Source organism: Lactuca virosa, chromosome 5 (genome assembly GCF_052849685.1).
Source record: "Lactuca virosa cultivar CGN04683 chromosome 5, Lactuca_virosa_CGN04683_v6, whole genome shotgun sequence".
NCBI lineage: Eukaryota > Viridiplantae > Streptophyta > Magnoliopsida > Asterales > Asteraceae > Lactuca > Lactuca virosa.
Genome location: NC_136430.1, coordinates 386,422,671 through 386,432,967, shown reverse-complemented (window position 1 = coordinate 386,432,967; position 10,297 = coordinate 386,422,671).

Here is a 10,297-nt window from a genome sequence, read left to right as displayed (position 1 = left end):
TATAAGATAATGTTATGTTAGTGACCGGTTAGGTCGGTATCCTGGTATATAAGATAATGCTATGTTAGTGACCGGTTAGGTTGGTATCCTAGTTATAGGATGTTGCTATGATTAGTGATCTGTTAGATCGGTTTGACTATTATATACATGCTGGCGTATGATATTTATGTGCACATGATTGTTTGATTGGGGTTGGGTTGAGGTGGACTTGCTTTGTGCTGAAGGCCAACATACCTAGGGCGAACCGGATAGACTATAGGCCCGGGGGGGCATACTAGTCAGGCCGAAGGCCCGATGAGTGGTCCGGATAGGTTGAAGGCCCTACGAGGCGGTCCAGACGTGCCGAAGGCTCGGAGAGCGGTCCAGATAGGCTAAAGGCCCTGTGAGGCGGTCCAGTCCGGCTGAAGGCTCATTATGCATGCTGTTTGTTTATATGATATGATTATGATTGTATGGTGTTGGTATTTTGGGGGAACTCACTAAGCTTTAGGCTTACAGTTGTTGATTTTGTTTCAGGTACCTCTGATGATCGCGGGAAGGCGAAGGTGTGATCGTACACCTCCTTATGTTTTCATGATTTGATTCTGGGATACTCTGAAACTATACTATTTTGAGAACAAGTTTTGTAATAATTATTGGTTTTGAAATGTTTTAAAAAGTTTAAATTTGGCACGATTTTTATGGATGTTACAAGTTGGTATCAGAGCCTTGGTTTGAGTGAATTGGAGGAAACACTCGTGTGTCTCGAGTCTCAAACTAAGGACAAGATTTTTAAAATGATTTTTCAAATGGTTTTCAAAATACTAAAGGAGGATGCAAGTGTACGATCAGCCGGAGCCAGTAAGTAAACCCCAAAATACCTTACGGATTATTTGATTGTGTGATATGTTAGAACAGCATGCTAGTACTAGGCTAGGGATCTTCCGGAATTGCATGATAGAATTGCCTGATTATATGATGCCTGATAACCTAGGGATTTTCTTATATGAAATTGACATCATTACTGTAGTTCCTTAGTGTATGCATCATAATTGTACATAATTAAGATCTTATAGCCTGAGAATGTTTGGTTTGGCTTATTTCCTATTCTTGTCTGATTAAGGGCTTAGGGTAGGATCAGATATTCGAAAGTCTATAGGGTCCAACGTTATGTATGGCTAGCATACATGAGTGTTGTAGGGTTGGTGGAAGTTTCATGGGTGGGTTGTGCGAGGTCGGTAGGCCAGTATGAGATATTTAGCATTCCTCTAGGAGTAAGGATTGAGAGCTCGCTATGTTCATGTATATTGTTAGGGCATTGTGATGATACTTGAGACAAATATGGGTAGGTGTGGAAGGTAGTATGGGCTCGTACTACTGAAAGCACAGGACCCATACGCGTAGCAAGGAAGTCACAACCCCTAGGGTTTTGTTGGTAGTTGGTTTTCCGTTGTTGCACGAAATGTCAGATATCTTCCTGATATGTATTTTCAGTATGGTGGTTACGAGACGATTTGAGGCTGGACCCGGGTCAGGATCAGGAGCTGGCAGCCAGGATAGGCCAGCGTTGACAGAGGATTGCGTCAGGGAGATTCTCCGGGAGGAGGTGGTCGAGATTGTCCGGGGTCAGATTCCGGAGATGTTTGGGTCTAATAAGACTGCAATGATTGAGTACTTTGATGAGCGTTATGCAGCCATTGCTGGGACGGCTGCCGCAGCAGCTTCAGCAGCTATAACGACGGCAGGGGGAGGAGCTAGTCGGGATTTTCAGTACTGGGACTTCGATAACACGAAGCCCCCGAATTTCGATGGGAAACAGGACCCGATTGTAGCCATGAGGTGGCTATCCGACGTGGAGGGGTGTTTCTTCACGTGTGTATGTCCTGCTGACCAGAAGGTCAGATGTGCCCTGAACCTGCTAAGGTACGGGGCAAAGGACTGATGGAGGTCGATGACTGGGTCTTGCACTGATGATCAGAAAGTTGCAGTTACTTGGGAGCAATTCAGGGATATGTTCCGCGCTCGCTACATTCCGCGGGTCGAGCGGGAGCGGTTACCTCAGGAGTTATTGGAGTTCAGACAGGATGGTGAGGCGATGAAGGAGATCACCCGTATGTTCACAAGGGCGATGTTCTACCTGGAGTTTGCTTCCGAGCAGGCTCAGATGACACGTTATCTGAGCATGCTCAAGACTGACATCCATCAGTTTGTTTCTACCCAGCGTTGTGATACACTGATGGAGTTACACGAGGCCACTAGGCGGCGTGAGCTTGAGATCGAGTTACAGTTATGGGAGCAGTGGCAGGCCCTGACACAGTCACAACCGGCGCCAAAGCGGTCTAAGACCACTGATTCCAGGACAGGAGGACAACAGGGCCGTACATGTGGCAAGTGCGGGAAGGGTCACTCGGGGGTTTCCAGATCTGGTAGTGCATGCCGCAAATACGGAAAGGAGGGGCACTTTGCGAGGGATTGCCGCCAGCCAGCCCTGGTTCAGGATATGAGGATTTGCTACCACTGCCATCAGGTTGGTCACGTGAAGACCAATTGTCCACAACTTGCTGCCAGGACGGTGCAGGCTCCAGCGCCGGCTACACTAAGGATTGCTGACGGGGGTCAGGGTAGAGCAGAGCCTCTGAGGGCTCAAGGACATGTTTTCCAGCTTACAGCAGAGGAGGCCAGGGTAGCACCAGATACGGTTGCTGGTATGTTTCTACCTTTTATCTTACTGTTTATGATTATATTGTGAACTTTCCATTACCTTCTGCATAAGATGTTAGGATATAGGAGGATCAGGGGAAATTAGTATCGAAGGGTTGTAGATGGTTAGGATCCAGGGATGCATTGAGGATGAGAAGTTAGGATAGAGAATCACCATTCCAGGGTCAGTAGTTGTGGTTTGGAGATTCAGAAGCATTCAACTGGGATTCAGTTTTCTCTTGAAGTTCGGTTTCTCTGTGCCGGGAGGATTGTTTTGTGTAGGTTATTCATTCCAGGGTTAATCATTCCATGGTTAAGTATGGTAATACCTAGTAGGGATGGTTAAGTTGTGTTTGGTTTTGCCACTAGTAGGTAGTGGGTAGTGTCCCAAGTGGGGGAGAATTGGGAATTCTCAGATGGAGCATCAGCCATTGAGGGTTTTTTTAGCTATCAGGGCTCGGCAGTACTTCCAGCACGGGTGTGCGGGTTATTTAGCGTATACGCTGGTCAGGGATCAAACCACAGTTTTCCCGAGATGGTGGGCGATCAATGCGAGGTCACGCCTTCACCTTCCCTCGGTCATCTGAAGTACCTGAAACATAACCCAAAATTGTAAGCCAACTCTTAGTGAGATCCCCTAAACTACCAACACATAAACAGATAACAAATGCAATAACAGCATGTCGGGTCCAATCAACCATCGGGTTGGAATACCCCCAGGCCCAGTCAACCATCGGGTTGGAATGCCAATACACTATGGGTCCAATCAACCATCAGGTTGGAATACCCCGGGCCCTCAACCATAAGGTTGGAATGCCAATCTACAACGGGTCCTGTCATCCTTGGGATGGAATACCCTCGGGCCCATTTAACCATCGGGTTGGAATGCCCCCGACCTGTTGGCTCACACACAAGGTAGTAAAGCCTCAACCACCAACCAAATATGTGCACATATACATAACAGATAAGCATATAAACAGCCAACAGACGAACAGGCAGATCTACAGATCACAAAGCATAACAACATCCTATATACCAGGATACCGATCTAACAGATCACTACAACTCGATAACATACTATCACATGACAGAATATCAAATCCAAAGGGTCGGCCTTGGTGCCTTCGATCCGTAAGTACTCTGTGAAAAATTCACCTCACAAACTGGATAAATTTGATGAGGTCTCGACTCTGAATCTCAGCTCTCTAACCAACACCTATTCCAACCAAATGACCAATCTCCATCAAAATCCCAAAATTTTCCAAAATACCCTTAAGGTCAAACTTGGTCAAAGTCAATTGGTCAAACCAACTAAGTCAACTGATTCAACCCAACCGAGTCAACCGAACTGAACTGACCCAGTGTGAGTACGCGGGGCATACCCCACATGTATGATGGGCGTACTCCGTCCTCGCATGTTGACCACCATCGAGTTGGTTGACTTCGTACACGGGGCGTACTCAAAGAAGTCCAAAAATCCATTAAGAGCTTAATGGCTTAATTTCTTACGTCCATACTTCAGATCCATGGCTAAAATACTCTTAGAGTCATAAATTCTCCAACTTTATGACTTCGCATGACCAATAAGTGCTTAACTCAAGGTCTTATTCCATTTAGACCTTCTAAATGATGGATGAAGCAAAACTAGCCATTTGAACCCATTTTTATGACTTAAGACCCCTCCTAGGGTCTAAAAGGTTAGCTTAAAAGTCAAGAACATGCCATGTTCAAGATCTAACCTTTTGGGACCAAAAAGCTCCATAAAGACATCCAAAACTAGATCTATATGCTAGAGAGATAAAGTTGCAAGCTTTATACCTTAGGAAGGCTGCAAAAGATGTAGAAATCCCAGATCCAAGTGTTTCTCTCCTTCAAAATGAGCTTGGCTTCCTTCCTTCTTCTTCTAAGGCTCCAAAATACACACACTAAGCTTGAAAAGGCTCCTCAAGGTGAAACTATGGTTGCAAAGACGTATGAGAGGGGTGGAGGCAGATAAGGTGGATGAAATGAGGCCATAAGAGTGCTTAAATACGAGTCACACCCTAAAAATTAGGGTTTCCCTATCTAGCAAGTACGCCCCGCGTACACTAATGTACGCACCGCATACTAGGGCGCGCCTTAGTACGCTCAGTGTACACCATATACACATGGCGTACTCCCAAGACCAAAATTACAAAAATGCCATTGGGGATCCTTTTGCACACTTTCTTGAACTTAGGGACCAAAATGCAACATAATTAAATTATAGAGTTGAAATTAGAAGTACCTTATCATCGGGATGTTGCATTCAAGGATCAATCTTGCATGAAAACATTGCTCCAAAACCACCAAAAACTCCAAAAATGGGTGAGAGAGGAGAGGGGAGGCTAAAATCTTGAAAATAGAGGCTAGGGTTTCTCCCAAGAGGTTCTAAATATGATGGAGGCTATGAAAATACCCTAAAACATGAATCCTTACCTTTAAATACCTTGAAAACCCTAAAATTTTCGTGGGCTTTGGGCTGCACCGTTCTCATTTCTTGAGAATAGATTTTCACCTCGTGAGCACTCTTACGTCATGAGAATTACTTCTCATCTCGTGAGAACGGGTTTTCACCAAATTTCACTCCAACTTCAAACAGTAATAACTTCTTCATTTCAACTCCGTTTTCGGAGATCTTTATATCCACGGAAAGGTATTAACGAGCCCATACTTATATCTAGTTAATTTTGGCTTAAAACGTGTCGAACTAAAAACCATAACTCATGAAAGCAGTCTAAAACATCACTTTTCCCATTATACCCTTCGATTCCAAGACATAAACCAAAGCTTTAATCACTTATCCAACATTGTCATCATCCAATAAGGTCTAAACGCAATTCCCTTGAAGCCCAAGACCTTAACTTGATCCATTTATTGTCCACAATCCCGAAATAAAAAACTTCTCGAAACAGGCTGTTACAACTATCCCCCACTTAAATTGGATTTCGTCCTCCAAATTCGTCTTGGTTAGAATCTCTGCAGTTAATGTCAACATATTACACAAGCTCTCTCTAACCCCTTCGAAATCAAGGCATCTATATAGAGAAGTCGAGCGATCACTCAGAAACCCACATGTGCTAACAAACAACCCAATAACTTGAAAATACTCAACCGCAATCATAATTGTAAGACCCAAATTCCAGAGAGAACCTCTCATACTGGGAACTCTCAAAAGAACAACCACAATTCAACTCTATCAATATACTTCCTAGAACCAGGAACCCATCGGTCTAAACTTCAGAAACCATACCCTAAGACTGATGATCATCCATATGTCGTATTTACCTCTAGTCCCTGACTAGGAACAACACCAAATCATGCAGAAAGAATACTTAAAAGACATCAATCTTGAATTTCCAACAAATCCTCAAATCCAAAAATTATGCCCAAAAGCCTTAAATATACACTTGACTTCTTGAAAATTCATCACCAACCCATTCCCCCCGCGTGCATAATGATCATTCATCCAAGAATCTCACGTTGCATCCAAATCGCTCATCAGCTCAGGCATACATCCACCTGATAAATCACTCGATACATTTACAATGAACTACATAACTAGAGATTTCAGAACCGATGCCCAACATTGGTAAACAAACTCCTAATAAATAATCTGCCAACAAATAGAGGTTCATAATGTAAACATTCAGCAAGAGACTTCTGATGCACAATTAATACTCCCAACAAACTTTTATCGTCCACATGATCTAAACCGACTGGTCACTGAGTCTCCCGACTCCCAACAATGCACTAACACCCAAACATGCCAATAAGACTAACGATCCGAGTCCTAAGAGTCCCAATCAAATGACTAACGGGTCCCACCCATGTGAATCATACAGCCACTGGTTCACGATACATCGTGACACCTTCTAACCACTAAAACGATAAGCTCATGGTACTACGTCAATCTTGTCGTTATTCCGTCACTGTCCTGAAGACTCATGAACAGCACCACTGGGGCCTAAAGGCACTCAACCATCAAACTACCGACTTGCAGGAACCCAATCAGCATTCCTCTCAATCACTAATTAAACAACTCATGAGTCATACCATACTATAACACACAATTCCCTTCACAGAACAGGCTGCTACCAACGTAAAATCAAACAAAAATATCCCGCACACAACCAACGAATGAGATAGGCGGTTGTACTCTTCCTCCAAATCAAAGGCTACTAACCAAATAAGAACCATACCAAGAAATTCGGGCCAAGTTTTCTTATTCTATCTTACTCAGTCCACATACACCCCCAAGGGAAACACACAACCAACCCTAGATCTATTGTATTCCTCCTTCCTCACAACCTTACGCAAAGGGTGAGGTAGCAGTAGATCTAACCGAAATGACGAACCTCAACCGCTAACAGAAACGTCCTTATAAATGGCCCAAACAAAGATCCCATACTTTATTTGAAACTGAACAGATCCTACCAATGTGTAACTAACTCAATAAAGCTTCCAAAGTTATCCACAAATGTTGTTAAAACCCCGAGTCTGCTACGAACAATACTTCCATAATCAACATTTGAGGGTACCTATACCCAAAATTAAAAGGTACAATGTACATATCTTGATGATGGTTGACACATCCATTGACTTCCTTGATACAACTCGAAACTTCCAAATAAAACTCAGCTATTGACGATGGAAGAATGACCAACGATCGAGAATGCATTAACAACTAATATGACCAAATACACTACTAAACAGAACCCATGTGGGACTAAACATACCCAACTCTGAAGCCGATTTACCGATCAACAACTACCCAGCCTAGACTAAAGATAGAAATCTATACAACGAGCTGACAAATCCCTCGAAACCGATACTCAATCTGAACAACCTAAACGCCTCTTGATCTATTCATCAGCATCCTGAAAGGAACCACTAGATACAACGAGCTCCTTGTCCAACATCTTCCTGCAGCAAAAACAACTCATATATTCCTGAGCACATATATCTGATGGCAACTTGCCCTGCACCCTATTTTCACCAAATCTTGAACCAAAATCTCGCATACCCGAACCACAGATACTTGTGACCCATTCTTCTGAAACCATAAACTCTAACAGATCGATGATCCTCCAAGAAGAATACTTAGTTCTCCCCCACTTAGGGTTCGAACTACCACCAGCTGACATTGCAAACAGGCCAAAACTTAAACCGACTAAACCAGATACATAGCATCCCTAACCCTTGGAATGTTAAATACAGCACAAGATAATATTCCTGATAAAGACCAAGCAAACTCAAAGAGATTCAGAATCTCATATGGAGACCTCGGAAACTTCCCAATCATAACTGCCCCTAACCTCAAGAATTCGATGCAGATACACAAGCAATAATTCCGACAGTTCCTTCATAGCTTCGATTCTCTATCTAGAAACAAATGGACTACCACACACCTCGTCTACAAATCCCCAACCATCAACTCATCGCGATAATCATTTATAAATACAAGAGGCATCGTTCTCATAGTTGAGATACATCATATATAAAAAAAGTTGTCGTTCCCGATTCACTTCCCTAATCAGCTAAAACAATCAACTAGCACCTGACTTGACTATACTCAAAGAAAGCAGACCTTTGATCTCATCTCAAGGCAACCATACCACAAAGATCCTCTTGTGCATTCCCATACTGCCACACTTGCTACCAAAAACTGCAACTATCTAGTCCCCAGTTGGGTCTACCTCCCAACTCTGAAAATCACGTGTCTAATATCTCGTCCCTTCAAACACAGATACCTGGAATAACATAACCCCCCTCGTAGATAGTGACATCCCAAACCATCTGCTAACCACTCAGCTTTCCGCTGCAATCCTCGAGCCGGTCATCACAAACGCTTCCTTCTTGAGTCTCGCGACTCAACTTTCACTACCTCGAGCAAGGCCCTAGAGACCTCAAAATCAACTAAATCATCTAGATCTGCACCATTCGGACCTGAACAGACATGTCCACCAAGGACCAAAAAATCACTAGACCCATCCTCAACCTAAACAACCATAACCAATAACTGATAAAGAAGGTAACACACTGCAATGAATCATGGTGCCAAACCATGTTATCCACCCCCGACCAGCTCCTTAGAGTCCCCCAAAATTTCCTTAATTCAAGTACTGATCCTGTGCTTTCACTAGTACGAGACCAATACTACTTTCCACACTTATCCGTACTTTCCTCAAGAATCATCCCGAATCCTCAAAATCACATCCTAATAATAATACTCCCAATACCCGCTAAACAACATAGCACCCGCACTAAAGCACTTCCTAAGCTCTCCTAGGATCCCCACCTCAACCTGCCATCAGCTGTTGAAAAACGCCGATTAATGTCAGCTAACCACTTCATGAATACAATTACATGCAACAAAACTAAAATAATATTTCGACAAAAAGACCAACCCCTACAACGGTTAGACTTAGACGAGAGCTGCGTAATAGGGCCGAATCAATCATTCTAAAACTATTTAACCTTTGCATCAAGTAACTTAACATATTTATTTAATAGTTAAATCACATCAATATGAGTCATAAAAAGCACAAAGCAAGTAGCATTCGAGCAGTGAAACCGACTGGCAATAAGACACGATAAAATCAGGCAGGTCCTTACACGCAATTCCTGACCACTAGGCCTAAGAATTTAGGATACACATACATCCCATATCCACTCTCTCAAGAGTGGCTAATCATTCCTCACGTTGGCCTGTTATAAACTGTAATCACTCATGAAACTTCCACTAACCATGCAGCCGCTCGTGTATGCTAGTCATACATAACAGTAGATCTGATAGACAATTGAATACTTGATTCTATCCTAAGCCTACAACCAAACAAGGAATAGGGAATAAGGCAAAATCAAACATTCTCGGGCTATATAGTCTTAGTAATGTACAAATATGGTGCATACACTAAGCAACCACAGTAATAATGTCAGTTCCATATAGCATAACAAGAAATTATCCTAAGCTATCAGTCATCATAAATCATGCAATTTTATCATGCAATTCCTGAAGATCCCTAGCCTACAACTAGCATGTAATTATGTCATAATCACCATAATCAAGTAACAGTGTGGGTATCTTGGGGAATACTTTCTTGTCCCAGCTGATCGTATATATCTTATCTCTCCTTGGTTAATTTTGAAAATAATTTGAAAACTTTTGTAGATCCTTATTTTGAGTTTGGATTCACTTGAATGTTCATCCAATTCTCTTAAACCAGGGCTCTGATACCAACTTGTAACATCCCAAAAACCATAATAAAAATTTTCATTTTTAAAAACCTTTAATAATCCAAAAACCATACAAAACATAGTTTCCCAAAACCCATGATGTAAATCAGAGTATCCCAAAATCATAAGTCAACAAATATCCAAGGATGACGTGCACAGTCACACCTTTGCCTTGCCCCGATCATCTGATGTACATGAAACCATAAAATCAAACTATAATCATGAAGCTTAGTAAGTTCCCCCAAAGTACCACACACAACCAAACAAATATAATTATTGCATGTTGGGTCCATAACCTCCTGGTTGGATTGCCCTGGCCCACAACCTCCCGGTTAGATTGCCATACATATTGCATGTTGGG